The following is a 19,614-nucleotide window of genomic DNA, read 5'->3' as shown; positions in this document are numbered from 1 at the left end:
GCAGGTGGGTTCAGTGCACCTTCTCCCTTCCATTAAACAACTCATGTGGTTCAGCTTGCCATTCCTTATGCCACAGTAGATAATAATAATAAATAATAAATTTTTATTTATACCCTGCCCTTCCCAGCCAAGACCAGGCTCAGGGCGGCTAACAACCAATAATAAAAACAAGTTGATTAAAATACAATTTAAAAGATTAAGATACAACATTAAAACATTAGGGTGCAATCTCTTCATAGGAGGAGAAAGGAAAAAGAAAGAGGGGGAGGGAATCAAACTGATTCCAAGTGGAGCCAGGTGGAACAACTCTGTCTTACAGGCCCTGTGGAAAGAAATCAGATCCCGCAGGGCCCTGGTCTCATGAGACAGAGAGTTCCACCAGGCCAGAGCCAGTGTTGAGAAGGCCCTGGCTCTGGTTGAGGCTAATCTAACTTCCTTAGGGCCCAGGACCTCTAGGGTGTTGCTATATATGGACCTTAAGGTCCTTTGTGGGGCATACCAGGAGAGGCTTGATGAACTGCAGAGCTTGACCACACCTTACATTTTTTATTATATAGGAAGAAATAATTCACCATAATTTATTCTCTTTTTAAAAAAAATAACAATTCAGCATGCTAAATGTCTAGCTGATTCACTTTTCTTCAAAGATACAATCATACATTCTATACACACCGAGAACCATACAGGAGAAAATGTCCTGTCCCCTGCCCTACCTTATCTCTTTTTACCTCGGGGATGCCTCATTTACTTGATCTCACTCTTGGTTGCTCCTTTAAGGCTTGCAGAAACCCCCAATGATATCCAGGCCGCCTTCCAGGTTAACTGGGAGTGCTTTGGAAGGTGTGATGAAGAAATATTTTTAAAAGCTTGTTTCAATAAAAGACAGTTTACAGCTGTTAGCCTGCACATCAGGCTTTGGATGGTGATATAGCTACACGATCTGGAAGAAGTGGTGGGGTAAAGGAGGTGGTGGTGGAATAAAATAAAAGGATGCTTTACTATTCATATGTTAGCAGCAGAGGATGCCTTGTTGCTGTTGTTTTTAATAAGAGAGGACCGCACACTGATATATGCTCCTTTTTATTGTTCCGTATCCCAGTTTAGCTTGGCTTGCTTATTACAGAGTTGTGATAGGAAATCCTTCCTTCCTGGCAAAGTCCTAACAATGAGTTACTGCCAGACAACAGCCTTTCATCAGTTCTTGGAGGGATAGACAACAGCTCACCTCCATCTGACTGCTCTGTTTTCCAGCACGGGGAGACAATTTATGGAGGCTGCGGACAAGTAAAAGTTCAGAGAGCACTTTCTCCTATGCTGAGAAAGAATGTCTGATTCATAATATGGGAGTCTTTACATCGATTAAATGGCTCTGAGGGGACTAAGCACTAAGAAACTGGCTTTCTGTTTTAAGGATAGATCATCTAGGAGAGAAATGAGGGTTTTCTGTTCCTGTATTCTCAGAATATAAATACTGGGTTATGGTTATTTAGGGGGAGTCTGTGCTCTCTCTCTCTCTCTCTCTCTCTGTGTGTGTGTGTGAGAGAGAGAGAGAGAGAGAGAGAGAGAGGGACGTGCAGAAATGTAGAAATGTGCACATCTCAAGCATGTAGGCACTGTTCATACGCAGAACTTCTGCCAGAATGGGGCGTGTGAGGAAGCCAAGCTGTTAATTCTCAGGCTTATGGTTTTTGGATGTCCTCCTTAGTCTGGATGCCCGCAGTCTTCTGTCACTATAACAAATCACGGGTTTGGACTGTTCCTTCTTCCAACCTGTTGTTAGTGTTGTACATGCTTGCCTTCTATATATTACCCCTTCCAATTTCACACTCGTATCAACATTTCTGCTCTCTATGCCATTCTTTGCCACTCTGACCAAATCTTTCTTAGCTGGTAACCTCTTGTTGCTTCCAGTTCTGTGCGTGTTTACTCATCCATTTCTGCTTCACCAGTTTGTCATTGTCACTCACCATGTGAGCAATGTAAGATTCCCATTCACTGTTCTTCTGTTGCTAATGTCAGGCTACTCTTAATTAGGGATGGGCAAAGTTGACCATTTAAATTCTTTAGTTTCTCATTTTTCTAATCTTAAATTCAATTCTGTTCTCCACACTTCCAAATCAGCTTGGGATTTTTATTTTTTTAAAGGTCCTCCTGAAAATTCATTAGCACTTTAGTGAACATTTCTCCTAATACATTTGTTGTTAATTTATTTAATCATTTAATTATCTTGCCCAAGTCAACCCAAAGTGAATTACACCAACCAAATAAACAAACAAAAAACCCCCACATATAAACATACCTTGAAAAGGCCACATATACACATATGTACAATTTCCCCCAATATGCACATTTTTTGGCAAAGTGATTTCCCCTAATATAATGTGTTTCTGCATGTTGTTTTCACTAATATATGCAGTTCTCTGCATACTTTACCCTAGCATATGCTTGATACCTGGAGAACTGCACTGCAAAATTTGGAGAATTGCAGATTTTGAAGGCTGGCTCCAAGATCGTCTTTCGATTCATATATTGTTTCAGAAGATGTGAATTATGTAAGTTTTCCTGAATCAAATTTCTCCCCATCCCTCCACCCTTTCTCTTGTATGATTGGATCATAAAAAGCATCAAACATCCTTCTGTGGTGTGTCATTTGCGATTTTATCTTGCCAATGAAAACTGAATGTTTCACATAAATACTTCATTTTATAAAGATTTAAACTTCACTGATGCCTTTATTCAGGCTCCCACTCAACACATGCAGCAATATGGGATTAATTGCAGGCATATGTACTCACAGTCTTACTTTATCTTTCCATATGCTGGTAAGAAGAAAAAGTAAAGGTAAAGGACCCCTGAACAGTTAAGTCCAGTCAAAGGACACTACGGGTTTGCGGTACTCATCTTGCTTTTCAGGCTGAGAGAGCCAGCGTTTGTCCACAGACAGTGTTATGTACTGAGCTGAATCCTAGAACAACAGGATCCAGAATGCAGCAGTCTGATTGGTCCGTAGGAGCCACCCAATCCAGCTCCAGGTGGAAGTGAATCAGCAATCTGATTGGCCTGCAGGAGCAGCCAATCAAGCTTCTGGAGGAGGTGAATCCGCAACCTGATTGGCCAACAGGAGCAGCCCAGAATTAGCCAATCACACGGGGCCCATTGTGTAAATAATGTATATATAGCGAGATGTTTTGGGGAAAGTTTCATTCATTGCTACTATGAGCTGAATAAAGAGCATGAAATTCACACTCGACTCCGAGTATATTTCAGACAGCTTTCCGGGTCATGCAGCCAACATGGCTAAACTGCTTCTGGCGCAATGGGACACCATGACAAGTGCCAGAGCACATGGAAATGCCATTTACCTTCCCGTCAATGCTGATGTCCGTGCAAATAATACTAACTTCATGCAAATAAAAGAGATTATTTTTAGCACTTTTGCTCATAATCATCATTTTTGGTGTAGCCTTTAGTGCTGAGTAAATGTTCCCCCACCAATGTAAGCTATAATTAACCTTTAAAAGATGAGCCAGAGTTATGAGGAAAAGGAAATGGTACAAATGTGCTTATTTAGTAACAAATACATATGTTCTCAGATCTTACCAGATTAATTCAGCTGCTAAGAAGATGGAAATCAGATACTTGAATACACAGAGAGATGCAGCGGAATCATTCTCAATACACAGGCAAGTATATACAGTGGTACCTCGGGTTAAGTATTTAATTCGTTCCGGAGGTCCGTACTTAACCTGAAACTGTTCTTAACCTGAAGCACCACTTTAGCTAATGGGGCCTCCTGCTGCTGCCGCTCCGCCAGAGCACGATTTCTGTTCTCATCCTGAAGCAAAGTTCTTAACCTGAAGCACTATTTCTGGGTTAGCGGAGTCTGTAACCATAAGCGTCTGTAACCTGAAGCGTATGTAATCCGAGGTACCACTGTAATTGAGAAAGCAAAGACCATATTTTATGAAGGATATGACAAGGAAAAGCTAAGCTGCTTCAGGATTCCTCCAAAAGGTCTGCGACAAAAAATCAACAGCATCCTCAAAAGATAGTTTACAGTGCAACCCTTTGCATGTCTACTTAGAAGTAAGACCCACTGAGTTCAATGGACTGTACTCCCAGGAAAAGGTGCATATAATTGCAGATGCCACTCAGCATACAGATTGTGATTTTCGCCATGTTTGTAGTATGACTGTTTATATTTAGATCTTTGGCTGTTCCCCACATCACCACCTTGCCATAATTTGTAAATTATAACAATAAAGGATATGTGATATTGATTATAGCCAATTATTTTCTATAGTTTAAATCAGCAGGCACCAGTAGAAGTTCTGGGTGAGAAATCCACTTGTTTCACTCTGTGATTTACCTTCTCCTTTTGTTCTCTTTGTTAAAAGCTGATGGAAAATTGCTATAAACAAGCATGTATTAAGCTTATATTTAAATACCAACTTGCAGTGCTTTCCCCACTGGCTTTTCTATTCTCCGATTCTTAATTAAATGGGGGGGGGGGGGGACCAAAAACACCTATGCATTAAAATTCAAATTTACTTGAAGCATCACCCACAGTTTTAATTGGCAGGACAGGGGTAGATTTCATCAGTGAGGCAAAGATTTTAGTGGCTCCTGGATCTTCCATGTCCTCTTGTAAGTGGAGGACACAATCATCACCACAAAAATAGCCGGATGTCAGACAGAGCTCAGTCAAGGCTTTTTGTTCCCTTTCAAGGGAAAAATTACAAGCCTCCTAACCCATCCACTGCCCCTTTCCAACATGGCAAAATGAACAAGGTTTCTTTAGGTGAGAGCGTCTTTCAGAATAGAGAATTCACAACAGGTAGACGATGTCTTTGCAAATATATAAATTAAAAAGTGAAAGAAGAAGAGTTTGGATTTGATATTCTGCTTTATCATTACCCTAAGGAGTCTCAAAGTGGCTAACAATCTCCTTTCCCTTCCTCTCCCACAACAAACACTCTGTGAGGTGAGTGAGGCTGAGATACTTCAGAGAAGTGTGACTAGCCCAAGGTCACCCAGCAGCTGCATGTGGAAGAGCGGGGAAGCGAACCCGGCTCACCAGATTACGAGTCTACCGCTCTTAACCACTACACCATACTGACCAACCCAGGTTCTAAAAGTACCCAAAACAGATTGAGGGCTACAGAGGCAAACCAGGTTTGCTACATACAAAAGCCCTGTGCCCTCTCCTCTCTCCGCCAAGCAGTGTGGCCAGAGTGCATGGGGCCACAGGCACACACACAGGGTCTGTGTCCCTTTGGAGAATGGAAGAAGTGGCGGAGACGGTCGTGCTTTAAGAAATAGGGTTTATTCTCCTATTTACACCATCAGTCTGCATGGAGGGAGTCCAGATCTTACAACATGACCCAAAGCATTGCAGACAACCTCTCCTTCTCCCCCGCCAAGATGGATCTCATCCTTCCCCCCCCCCCAAAGCACCTTGCCCTCCCCCCAGAGCAGTTACCCTGGCAACCTTCCAAATCTCCAGTCTCTGGTCCCACATGGGGCAAGAAGTTCCCTTGTCTTGTTGACGACCCTTTTGTAATGCTAACAGGTCTGCTCTTCCCCTCAGCCAGTCAGGCTGGTTTGCATAAGGCAGCCCAAGAACTCCTTGTCTGGCACAGCCCTGCAGCTTATGGTTTAATCCATTCCCCAATTAATCAAAACCCTGGCATCTATTAATTTCTAGGGTTTACCCCAAGTCTATAGCACCACTAAGTATACACTGAGTAGAAAGCTGCAACCCATTATAGCTCCTTAATCATAGTACCTGAATCATAAAGGTAAAAGGTAAAGGTACCCCTGCCCGTACGGGCCAGTCGTGACCGACTCTGGGGTTGCGTGCTCATCTCGCTTAAGAGGCCGGGAGCCAGCGCTGTCCGAAGACACTTCCGGGTCACATGGCCAGCGTGACGAAGCTGCTCTGGCGAGCCAGCGCAGCACACGGAAACGCTGTTTACCTTCCTGCTATAAAGCGGTACCTATTTATCTACTTGCACTTAGGGGTGCTTTCAAACTGCTAGGTGGGCAGGAGCTGGGACCAAACAACGGGAGCTCACCCCGCCGCGGGGATTCGAACCGCCGACCATACGATCGGCAAGTCCTAGGCACTGAGGTTTTACCCACAGCGCCACCCGCGTCCCATACCTGAATCATACACCCTTGTAAACATGTTTGTTGCTGAACGTATATCTAGATCTATTTCAATTGGGATTTAGGTCCAGTTTTGGCACAGAAACTGCTTTGTTTATCCTGTATAATGACCTATGTAGGGAGACAGACAGAGGAAATGTGTGCCTCTTATTTCTCCTCGATACCATTGACCATGGTATCTTTCTGGAGCAGCTGTTGGAGTTAGGGGTGAGTGACACTGCTTTGTGGTGGCTGCAGTCCTACTTGGATGGTTATTCCCAGAGGGAATGCTAGTTAGTGCTATTCAGCCCCATGGAGCCTGCAATGCACGATTCCTCAGAGGTTGATTTTATCCCTCATGCAGTTTAGCATCCACATGAAACCGCGGAATGGAATCATCTGGAGATTTGGAGTATGTTGTCAGCAATATGCTCTATGTGTTCTCCTTTACATCTGCAGGTGTAGGATTGGATGTGCTGGACCGTTGTCTTGTCTCGGTAATGGACTGGATGAGAGACAATAAACCAAAGTTCATCCAGATAAGACTATGCCACTGTTAGTGGGTGATTCACTAGATCAGATGGATGGGAGGTTGACTGCTCTTGATGGCGTTACGCTCCCTCTGAAGGAGTGGGTATGTAGCTTGGGGGTACTTCTGGATCCACTGTTGTTGCTTGAGGCTCTGGTGGCCTCAGTGGCACAGGGTGCCTTCTATCAGCTTCGGCTGGTAGCCCAGCTACACCCTTATCTGGGCATCAAGACAATTGCACAAATCTCACATGAAACATAATTTGGCTCATATACAGAATGTTCCATTGAGAACGATGGAAGTGAATTAATTTCAGATCAGTGAGAGATTCTTAAAGTTTTCCAGATCTCCTCAAAGATGTGCAGGTGACCTTAAATTTAATCAGAGAAAAAATTATTTAGTGTGCGAAGGCTTCAAACAGCTACACAGTTAAATTATAATTTTATTATATGTTTGCTTGGCATGTGAAACATATTTCAACAGAAGGTGGGAAAGGAATTGGAACAAAACTCATCTTGGCTGAGCAAACATTTGACAATGTGCTGTAGAAAAACCCATCTGTCCTGGGAGGTATCAAACTGCACGAGATGTTGATGGTGCTAAAAATACCTTATTGACTCCCTAATCTCAGAATACGCTGTTTTTTTGCTACATGTATTGAATATTAATACAAAATTCAAATACGGAGAATGCATTCAGTCTTAACCAAAATCTGTAGCATGCACAATCTTCCCAAAGTTTAACATTTTTCAAGTCCAGTTGAAAAATGGGAAAGACATTAATTCCCGTTGATACCCATGGGACTTGAAAACACTATATTTGGGCAGGGATCGTGCCCTTAGTGCTTTTTACACTGACAGTATTCCTGCTTAATTCTTCTGAGCTACATTAACACTGTGGAATCACAATGCATGTGAAACACACATGTATGGTTAATTGTGGTGAATTTCTGAGCTCATGGTGGACTGTGCTGAGTTCTGTGTGTTGTTTGGCACAAACACGGCTAGGAGGAGGAAGGATCATAGCTCAGTAACAGAGATGATCCTACATCCAGTGCCTGGCACATTAGAAAATGGTCTCTGAGAGCAGGTGACAGAAGACACCTGTCTAGAATGCTGGAGAGCAGCTGCCATTATTGGGCTAGATTGGGCTGGACTACAACTTCCATCCAGTATAGCCAGCATGGCCAATAGTAAGGGATGGTGGGAATAGGAGTCCAACAACATCTGGAGGTTGGCATTGTGAATTCCCCTGGGCTAGTGATCTGAGGCAAGTGGCCCTGTTTGCTGCTTCTTGAAGTCAGTATGGCTTCACTAAAAACCATGGCTATTACTGCAGAGAGAGCAGTGAAAGCTGGTCCTCTGTTTTCCTCAGACATAAACTGAACTTGTATTTCCCCTGCCCTGCAAATCTAAGATTTCTAGGATATCTCTGTTGACACAGATAAGGAGTTTCAGAGTGTTCTGGCTCCATACCCTGAGCAGGATGTATTGGGTCAATGACAAAATATTGTGAGTGCGAAGATTAGCCCTTTTTCCACACCCAATTCTGGAAATCAGAGATAAGAAGCCTGCTGTTGTTTATGTGAGGATCACATCCTGGAATGTGTCAAAAAATCTGATTCTACCAGGATTTATGTTTCTGTCTTTTAGCTTGCTTTAGCTTCTGATTAACATTTAGGACGTGGGTAGACAACAAACTCCCATAATCCCTACCCACTGGCCATGCAGAGGCTGATGCAAGTTGGAGTCCAACAGTAGCTAGAGGGCATGCCATTGACTCCCCCTGATCTAGAACAAACACATCTGACATTGAAATGACCTCCAAGAGTCGCTGTTAACAACTACTGATTTACAAAAAAAAAAACACCCTGTCAATTTTGTATCCTTATTCTTGGCACAAATTATTCTGTATATAGAGGAACAGGTGGATCATTCCATTCCTTTGGACTGCTGTTAACCATTTTTTGGAGACTGACTAAAGGCTCCCCTTCACTACAATAGTAACATTTCAGATCTCTGTGTTTTGAAGTGTCACCTCCAAGCTATCGATCCTCCCTATCATTGCTGCAGCTGTCGGACGAGCGCAGCAAATTCTTTGCAGTCCTGGCTTACAAGTTCTACCCTTAGGAAGGTTAGCTGGGGATTAACCCAAACACATTTTAAAACAGTACTCCCGTATATACACCCTTGTGCAAATTAATTGAAACAAAACATGTTTCCTGTCTTACTCGTAATCCTGTACTCAAAACAAACACGAAAAGTCAGGTGATCATTAGGGTGTCGGCCTATAGAAGGAATGATGTGCTCACCACAAATATATTGAGGTTCTACGAAAGAGAGTTATTCTACAGTTGGAAAAGAGGTATCCTGACGGTACTGGGATATTGCAGCAGGACCTAGCCCCCTGTCACACATCGAAAGTGCTGAAGAAATTCACGACAGAGCAGCAAATACAGGTACTTGATTGGCCAGGGAATTCCCTGGACGTAAATCCCATTGAGAATTTGTGGGCTATATGCAAAAGTCGCCTCCGTGCTGTAGACTGTACGACTATGGAGAAGCTCATTCAGGCGCTGATTCAAGTGTGGCACAGGGACCCGAAAATCAACAGTGACTGTTTGAAACTAGTAGACTCCATGCCAAACCGTGTTCAAATGCTGCTAAAAATAGCGGAGGTCATATCTGTTACTAATGTATGTATATGTGAGATTCGTACATGTATATCTGGGTTTTGTACAATAAATGACATTGTTTGTTTCAATTAATTTGCACAAGGGTATAGTTACAAGCCACCCAAATTTCTGCCTAGCAGAGCATGAAATTCCAGGGGTCTTGGCCTTCCACCAGGGTCTGTGTTCCTTTGTGGAAATAAGGCACAGTATCTGAATGATATATGGTTTATTTTACACATATATACAGCCTTCAGTCTTCAACGGAGGGGTGCATAGCAACACCATCCAGTGGCGTAGCGTGGGTTGTCAGCACCCGGGGCAAGGCAAGTAATTTGCGCCCCATAACCCATGGATTTGTGCCCCCTAACCCGTGGATTTGCGCCCCTTAACCCCCAGATGTTGCGCCCGGTGCGGCTGCCCCCCCTGCACCCCCCACGCTACGCCACTGACACCATCCCAAAACATGCTAGCTTATCTTTATGGCAGTATCACCAGCATCCTTTTTGCTCTGCAGCCTATCTTGGTCTCCAGGGTGCATACAAGCATGGCTGTTTCTCAGCTTCCTAGTACCACCTTCCCTAATTCTGCTGTTCCTAAAAACTAAGTCCCCTTTATTGCATTCAAATACCCAGTTATTTCGCTGCTTTGACATACTAATTGTTAATCCGCAAGGTGGCACCTAACAAAGGAGTTTATCTGACTTGATGAACACTTGTTGATTGACTAGGATTAAACACTTAGGATGTTTACCTAAGTTAATTAACTCTTCACATGCTAATTGCTGATGCTCAGAAATATGTCCACACACATATTCCAAAACACGGGGATCTTGATTACATTCTCAGGTCTGATACACAGTCTTTACACGTAAACGCTAATTAAACACCTTAAACCCATCACATTTGCCCCTTCTAATCCACGTTGAGACTGTCTTATAACATACAAGTTCTAATTAAATCCTAATATTTACGAAGCCTGGACATTTAGCACCATAGATCTATTACAATATTTTGCTAGGTCGTACTCTGCTGCAAAGGTCAGAAGAGTGAAATAGCACTTAAATGTCACAGTAAATTAGAGAAACATGGGGGATTCAGATTAGGCAGCTAAGAGGGCGAAAGTTCTGATCAACAAATAGGAGCCCCACTAGTGGATTTATCACCCTCCTCAAAAACAACAGCACCCATTTGGTTTATTCAATCATTATTCCAGGCGAACATCCCTACCGTCACCTAGTAGGGCTGAGACTCTATAAGCTTACAGCCTCATTTTACACAGCGAGTCATTTCTCAAAGTTTTTCAGTGGGTAGCAAAACAGAGGGTGGTGGTGTTTGCTTCAAAAAGCTATTTTCTTTCTCTTTTTGGTTGTTTGTGGTGGCGGTGGCAAAACACACACTCTTATTTCAAGTGCCACTGCTTGATTTCTCCAAGGCTGCTCAGCAACAGCATCATTCAAAGCCACTCTGGTGGCAAAAAAGGGCTGCTATCATAAAAGATAGCAGCTACCCATGATTCAAGAGCTGCAGCCTAAGACTGGGCACTTTCGTGAGAAACTGCACTTAAGACACACACTTTAGTAGAACTTCCATTCCATTATGATCATTACTGGTCCCATGATGCAATGAAATTTTCAAGATGCAACAAGTGTTTATGGAACAATAACAGACCCATTAAAAACCAGCATAGGCACCATCTCGGGGGGGGGCGGACACGGGTGCCAAGGCAACCACACAGTTTTTACTGCAGGTGCCTGGCCGTTGTGCCCTCCCTTTGTAGTGGCGATGTATCTTGTCACACGTGTGCGCTGGGCACCCACAGTGTTGGGTGGAACACAGCGTGTCTGAATACCAGTATGGATCCAAACATTTCTAACAATATTTATTCTTTGGTTTTAGTTCAGGTTCCCTTCCCCCCCATCCTGCCCCACCTGGGAGTTTTTCAGGTCACACAACTTGGGACTACACAATGGCACTGGAAAAGAAGAAGAGGAGAACTGAACCAATCTAATAAGCCCTTGCAATTATCAGTACAGTGGTACCTCGGGTTACAGACGCTTCAGGTTACAGACTCCGCTAACACAGAAACAGTACCTTGGGTTAAGAACTTTGCTTCAGGATGAGAAGAGAAATCGTGCAGCGGCGGTGGCAGCGTGGCGGCAGCGGGAGGCCCCATTAGCTAAAGTCGTATCTCAGGTTAAGAACAGTTTCAGGTTAAAAATGGACCTCCAGAACGAATTAAGTTCTTAACCCGAGGTACCACTGTATTATTAGTTTTGTATTGAGTTTATTTGCGTGACAGCTCTGGCCTCAGACTAAAGTATAGACAAGGGCAATGCTGCATAATGTGTATCACTACTGCATGAAATTCTGCTTTAAAAAAAATAAAATGACTGGAGATTCTGAGCTAGAGATGGAGGAAATATAAGCTTACCGCAAACTTTGTGGAGGGGTATGAAGAAGCAACAGGCAAAATGACAAGGACCTTCCAAAACAATGAAAACCATGCATACAAATGACTTATGAAATAGCATGACAGAACTACCTGTGAAATAAACATATATATGTTTAAGGTGGCCAATGACGTGCAACAATGGCAACAGTTTCTCCAGACACTTCAAATTGTTATGACAAGATCTCCTGGCTTGCATCCTGTTTCATGCTCCATCAGAACAAATGGATACTATCTCACAGATGGCAGCTGTAAACCCCTTTTTGGGGTGTTCTTGTCATTTTGTAACTTGCTTTCATATATTTTGTGGACCCCCTCCTCTGTTTTCGATTGGGTCTATAAAGAAGGCAGCCAAAATGAACACACTCCATGTAACACTGATATATTTCACGACACTGATTTCACATAATAACTGTCATGTGAAGTGTTCCTGCCACTGAAGATTTGCATATCCCAATTGCCTAGAAGATGTATTAAGTCTGATTTAGTTAATTCTCGAAGATAACAGCAATCCCTTCAAACATCCCACAGGAATCTGTGATAAATTGCGACTTCTGCATTGGGATTAACTATTTCTGCCCTACTTGAGAGCAATATTCTTTCACAGCACATTTTCTCAAGCATTTGGGAAAGGGCCACAGCTCAGTGGAGCAGCATCTCCTTTACATGGAGGCTCAATCCCTGATATCTCTAGTCAAAGAGGATCAGGAGCGGTTGATGCAAAAGATCTGTGCCCGATAACCTGGAAAGAGACTGCCAATCAGAGTAGACAATACTGGCTAAATGGACCAATTGCCTGGGCTGGCACAAGATAACTGACTGCCACAAATTCACAATGCAGTCACTGTAAGTTGTGAGTCGTGCCTAAGTTTAGCATGTGTGAAGTGTTTGTGTGTGTAAACAGACCATTCAACTACATTTTCCAACCATTCTTTAATTTTATTTGACAGATATACCATGCAGTGTGCATCGTTTCAATTCACATTGACTAAAAAAACCCCCAGATGAGTCCTGTTTCTGTAGTAGAGTTGTAGCCTTATTAGACTTTACCGATGGTAGGGTGAGCGTTGCTCCCAGAATAGGGAGGAAGGAGTCAAAAGACACCGAGGTTGATTCAGAGAAAGTTTATTCTGCTCTCCGGATAGCAGAAGGCACTTGCGTGGTCAATTCACAGCAAGTCCAAAGAAATGAGAAATTTCATGCAGTATATATATCCTCTAGGCACCCTCTCCCCCCTTCCCCAGGAATCCAGTCACGTAAGCTTATACACGCAGGTTGACATCACATATGTTCCTGCTCCGGTAGTCTTAACCATAAAAGGGTTTTCCTCTTCCTGTACTCTTGACCATAAAAGGGTGTTCCTGCTCCTATACTCTTATCTTGGGGCAGGAGGTCACCAACTCTAAGAACACTCCTGGCACCCTTCCCGGACAAGGTCTGTGTGTCATTGTGGCCAGGAAGTAAGATAAGCCCCAGATGTGTCATCCCTGCTCCACTTTGGAATGGACAAGGCCATTCATTAGGCATCACGGACTGATAAAGGAGAGAGCTTTGAGCGCTTGTTTATGCAGCTGGGTTTTGGCTCAAGAGCTCAAGTTAAAGCATTTTAGAAATGCTCCCTTGGAGAAGGAAAAATGAGGATTTTGGGTCCCGTTTCAGACTGACTGCACAGAAACCCATTCCTTCCCCCTTCAGAGTGGGTGTTTCACTTTGCAAAATCCAATGAAATGGGTCACTCATTTGCTTGACAGTAAAAGTTGTTGATAGGCTAGCTAACTGACTGAGGGGAGGAGGTTACCAGCTCTCTGAGTTTCCACCAGCTCTGAAATTGTCGAAAGAATTATAAACAATAATGTCATTTTCTAAGTGCTAAAGGACCAAATTGGGAATGTTGTTTCTCCAGCACATTGCCATTTATTCCTTCCACACAGTGCACTTTTGTTTTGGGATCTCCAAATAATGGGCTATTGCAGAAAGCTCTCTCCAAGTGTCGGAATCTAGGCTGGTTCCATTAGCACTAGTTCTGGGTGCAATCGGCTGGGATTACCTAACATGTTCCGCTTGACCAGTGGGGCTTCCCCCCCTCTCCTCCCCCACATACCCTGCAAACTGGCTTGGGGAGGGCGTCGGGAGACCCTTTAGAACAATGCACAGGGAGAAGAGCTAGGGGATTGTTCAATCTGATGTTGAAAACAAAAATCTGCCCTTTTCCCTTATGGGGTATCCAAGAGCCCATATAAAGTCCTTAAGTAGGTTCCCTATTGGTAGGAGAAAATAAACAGAGTATATTGAGAAGCAAAGCAGCTTGTAAGCCTGATCTTTATTGAACTGTTGCAACAGGGTGCTCCCCTCACACGCAGGAAAGGAGGAGGACTCAGAACCCAGGTGTGTCCTCTCTTATATAGACATTTTAAATTGCCCGCCCTGCAGTTCAAGACCACCCCCAGAAACATCATACATACATCACAGAAGGGGCGTAGCTCAAGACCACCCCCCAGATACATCATACCTACATCACAGAAAGGGCGGTCTGCTGCAGAAATCTGAGTGCGTTGTTTATTTCCTGTCTGGCAAGTTACCTATTAATGCTTACTTGACTGGATACCCTGGAGAGCCTGGCCAGTCTTTTGCAATGATAAATACTTAGTTCCAGGTCACAGGCTCACACCCTATTCATATCTTAAATGTGCCCTTAAGACAGGATTTGTGAAGGAAAAGACAATGGGAAGGCTTTTCCATTTTCCTTTGACCTTGCAGAGAAAACATTTGGTCAGTTTGGGAATCAAAAATAGTTTCAGGACGGTCTTCCTGTGCTGATCTATGTACGTGCTTGGTTGGTACATTTATGAACATTTAATATATATCTAAGACCTTAAAATTCTTATCACAATGACAACCTTCAGTGCTTGTACGGATGGCACAACTGGACGATTATGACGTTGAATTGCACTCAACGTATCATACGGCTTGTATAAACACAGCTTCATCAAATATGTCTGCCTGCTGCACCTGAATTGTAGAATTTGGTGAGATAAAAGAGTTGGTAGGCATGAAAGGTCAAAACATCACAGGAATGCTGCTGTTCTGGTGCACGCGCATTACATTGTCATTAGAAAGCACAAAACTTTATTACCCTACTGCCAATTTTCTCAATATATTACATACTGGATGATGGTTGCGTTATTGCATTTACTTTTGGCACTGATACATTGTCCTTAAGGATTTGCTAACGTCTGCGAGCTGCTAATGTGCTTTCTTGTGTTGTATCTTCACTTGTAAATGGGAAATTATAAATGAATTTACCAGACTTTGATTAAAATTTGATAAGACCACAGGGAAGCAAGTTATCAAAAAAAGAAAAGGATGCTTGTTACTTTATTATCTACTGTAGATAGATGGTTTGTGTTTTTGATTGTGATTGTGTGATTGTATTTAATTTTTCCCTGAAATTTGAGGTCAATGAAGAGACACCTAGACTAGTATGGTTGTTCAAATGGTTTGTCAGAGTCATGGCAAATTTTGAAAGGTTTCCAGACCTATTGTCATAGACTAGCTGGATGTTGTGAGAGGCACCAGCTGGGGAACACCCCCAAGAGTAAGAAAGCTCAGAGCCAGGGGATTGGTGGTGGGACAGCCAGAAGTGGTCAGAGGGAGAAGAGAGGGCAGACTGGGAAGGGACTCATCCCCCGCCAGAGGTACTACCCCTCCTCTAACACCACAGACGCCAGAGACATCTGCATAGGTACTTCCAACCCAATGCTCCAATCCAGATACAATAGTAATACAGCTAAAAAACAAAACAAAGACCCACAAATTGTGCATTGATGCTTTGCAGTTTTGCTTCATCTTCCACCAAGCACAAAAGATCCTTCCTGGTCAAATCAATAATCAATAATAAGGAGAGCGAGGGAGAAAGGGAGGGAGGAAGCAGCTTTGACCACTTGCTGTCTAGGCTCTCAGTAAAATATGTTTTTTTCTACAGTTCAGGAGGCTGCTTTGTACAGAAATAAATCTGGGCATGCTCAGAACAGAAGAAAAAATCTACTTGGCTTGCTAAATTGCCAGGGCTTCAGAGTCAAAAGCCCAGGCTATTTGGAAGTGTCTTTTTGAGTTGTCTGCTAACTCCTGCCTTTAAGGACGCATATAAAGATTAAGAAAACAGCAGCCCTACCAGGTTGCTCTACCAGTTGCTATGTGACGGTATTTTTCTGCCTGGAGATGGGAGGGGGACACCTCGAGGCTATAGCAATTGTTTTGGCTGAGCCAATAGGATTGGCCAGAGAATGTGAGATTGGCAGAAATGGTTGCAGCAGTACAAATGAAAGACTAAGGAGTAGGCAGGAAACAGAAGACAGAGTGGTTTTTATTTTGGGGTAAAGTTTTAATTCCTCTTTTAAGCTCCATGTGATGGGGCAGGCCCCTTCGTGCCCTAATTGGCCAGCCTGTGATTATGTGATGAGAGATTTAGCAAATAGCTGTCAGGGACTGGGCAGAGGAGGAATGGTGGAAACCGCCTCCCCACCCTGACCCTTCCAGGGAGCAGGAAGAGGAAGACAGTATAGATTTACAACAAGGGTTTGCAGGAGGTCACAACTCGGAGGCAGATGAGGTGGAAAGTTGGGAAATCATGGGAGAGGAGGAGCAGACGGAGCTGGAGCAACAGCTGGCTGACACGTCACTATAAAGCATTCCAGACCCTCCATCTCGGTGAGCCTTAAAAGTAGGAGGGCAAAGAGCTTAGGACCCACGTACCTACGGGACCGCCTCTCCTGGTATGCCCCACGGAGGACCTTAAGGTCCACAAATGACAACACTTTGGAGGTCCCAAGTCGCAAGGTGGTTAGATTGGTCTCAACTAGGGCCAGGGCCTTTTCAGTACTGGCCCCGACTTGGTGGAATGCTCTGCCACAAGAGACTAGGGCCTTGCGAGACTTGACATCTTTCCGCAGGGCCTGCAAGACAGAGCTGTTCTGCCTTTGGTTTGGACTCAGTCTGACCCTTCTGTTTCCCTCCCTTTATGGGTTTGATCTATGGGCTACTATTAAAATGAGGCTGCATTTTAAACTGTATTTTTAACCCGTATTTTAAATTGGTTCCCCCCACTATTATGTTTTTATTGTAATTTTACTGGTGTTAGCCGCCCTGAGCCCGGCTCTGGCCTGCCCCTCCTCTCCCATGAGGAGGGCGGGGTATAAATAAAAAAATATTCTTATTTATTATTATTATTAAAGATAGAGGGCACTTAGCAGCACCTGTAGAAGTGACAAATGAGGAAGTGGGAGAGACGAGGTGGTGGAGATTCACTTGGGACAATGCCATTATCCAAGAAGCTGGTTTCTAAAGCCTCTCTCTGTAAAGATTGAATTCAAAAGGGACTGTAAGAAACTTTCCCCTGTCTTTATACTTTCCTGAGCAACCAGCCAGGAGCTGCTGACAGCATCCTGACAATAGCGGGAGAATTCACATAATGTTTGCATGCCCAACATGTTATGCTCCAAGAAGCTATGCACATCCTGCTACTCTCATATATTGTCATGGGCCTCAAACAGTCTTGACAAAGAAGAGAATGCATGTATCTTTGAGAGGTGGAATATTCTGACATTCTCATTCTATGCCAGGGAAAATCCATCATTAGAATTATGTGTTCTGTTTGGAATAATTTCACTGTTTCTTGGTGCAGACCAAGGTCATTGAGCCTGAGCTTTCATAACCACTGCCCGCCATGAAGTACCATAGACAGGATTGGCAGTAACAGCAGCAAATATGTTCTGTGCTTATGATAATACTTTATTCCCTTGCCAATTGTGCTGCTTTAAATGTGCATTTTAAATTTGACTTCCTTTAGTAATGTTTTCTTTTCAAATGTTTATTTTTTTATTGTTTTGCTAACATTGCTGCATTAAATGTGCATTCTGTAGTTGACTTCCTTTGTAATGTTTTTATTTTGAAATCTTGAAGATAACATTTTTGTTAATTATGTTGCTTTGAATGGATACTTTATATTTGACTTTCTTCTGTAATGTTTTATTCTAGATAGTTTTATTTGATGTTTTAATGTAGGTTGAGATTGTTTTCTTAAAATATGTAAAGTAATAAAATTATCATAATGAATCATCATCATCATCAAAACAGTGAAAGTCAGCAGAGAACTTGTAGACATATTTTTAATGTGGGGAATTTTTATTCCATATAATGTCATTTTTATGTGTTTAAATTGTTATGCCCAGCCTTTAGAATGAGTATATAGGCTATAAATCTAAAAAAAACAAGTAAACAAAATTCATTTTAAAAATCCAGCCACATTTAGAATTTATGCAGCCACTGATTCCACTATTTGTCACCCAGATGCCAAAAATATTATAGTGCATCCTATATTTCAGTACTTACAATTATCAAAATAGAACCAAAACAATTTATTTTGTTTTATTTAAATGCTAGTCATTTTTCGACTTTGGATTTTGAATATTGTAAGCTTTAATACTAATTTAAATGCAGGTTATAAAGCTCTGGCCTAACTAATCTCTAGAAATCTGATCACCCTCCTTAATAGCAATTCTCTAATGCAAACACTCTCATCTTTTTGTCAATAAATCCTTCTCAACTTATTTAGATCTACTGGCTGAGCATAACCACTGGCATATTCCCTGTAGCTACATCCCAGTGTATCAGAGAAGATGGATAAAAGGTCAACAAATTCAACTCCTGAAGGGCCATTGGGAAATGCAAATTCTACTTTGAGCACACATACAGAAGTTTGGGTGGAAGGAAAGACCACCTGCTCAGTTACCTTCCTGATCAGCGATGTCATGAGATTTTAGTTTGTCGAACTCAACCTGGGACAGCTGCCACCAGAAATCGAGCTGTCTCCCTATATGCTTCATTTAGCAGAGGCCATCTGTATATCAGAACTACCTCTGAGGCTAAAAGACAGGAAGAGAACACCAGGAAGAAGTTGGAGTGCTAATCAAAGTAAGAAGATGACTATCGGGCTTCTGTGAAAACTGTCTGTTAGCTTTTTATCGGAGCTGTACAAGACAAATCTGAGTCTATTGGCTTTATTTTCTGGGGGAACTGCTACAGTATTATCTCCACTCTTAACATCTACCTCTCAAACATTTTAGAGAAGAGGAGGAGAGGGACAACAGTTGTCTTCAGCTGCACACAAGGAGGGGGTTACATCAATATTATTATTTTTTAAATGTACTAATTGCAAAGAGAAGTACGTAGACCTTGACTGAACATTTAGCCTTCAGGCCTCTTAAGGATCTTCTTCTTCTTCTTCTTCTTCTTCTTCTTCTTCTTCTTCTTCTCCTTCTCCTTCTTCTCCTCCTTCTCCTTCTCCTTCTCCTTCTCCTTTTCCTTCTTCTCTTGCTACATTTTCCTCCAAACAAAGCCCAAAGCTATAAAATCACCAGGCTTAATCTTCACTTCAAGAACCAAAAGCCACCTGTGTCTCACTGGAAATGTCCTAACCCAAAAGTTGTGCCATGTACTAAGTTGTGCAGTTAGGTTATTAGACTCTGTGCTTAATGGTTTTATGAGTGCCCAGGACTTCAGATGGTATTGTGTATTACTTCCAAAATATGCTAAGCTACCCCTACTGCATTTGGGGGTCTTCCCACTCATTCTGCTCTAAAGTCCTAACCTAATGGTGCAGTAGCATTCTCCAGTTCTTGGCAACGTGAATTACATACTCATTAACCACTGACTGATCACACAATTCTAGACCTCACTCTATATAAACCTTTGACCATATGTCTTGTCTCCAGAAGAACTCATCCTCACCCCAAGGCTTTCTGAACTCTGCCTGCTT

The 19,614-nt window shown here is 42.7% G+C and overlaps 1 long non-coding RNA gene across 1 annotated transcript; it reads left to right on the top strand.

Annotated features, from left to right (window-relative positions):
- Positions 1–17,076: 17,076 nt before the first annotated feature.
- On the top strand, positions 17,077–19,040 carry LOC308473777. The gene is made up of 2 exons (XR_013984309.1): positions 17,077–17,178; positions 18,412–19,040. It is a non-coding gene; the product is annotated as an uncharacterized lncRNA (long non-coding RNA).
- The last annotated feature ends 574 nt before the right edge of the window (positions 19,041–19,614 follow it).

The sequence above is a fragment of the Podarcis pityusensis genome, assembly GCF_964106645.2.
Source record: "Podarcis pityusensis genome assembly, chromosome: 3".
NCBI classification, from domain to species: domain Eukaryota; kingdom Metazoa; phylum Chordata; class Lepidosauria; order Squamata; family Lacertidae; genus Podarcis; species Podarcis pityusensis.
This window is presented reverse-complemented; position numbering and strand designations above follow the sequence as displayed.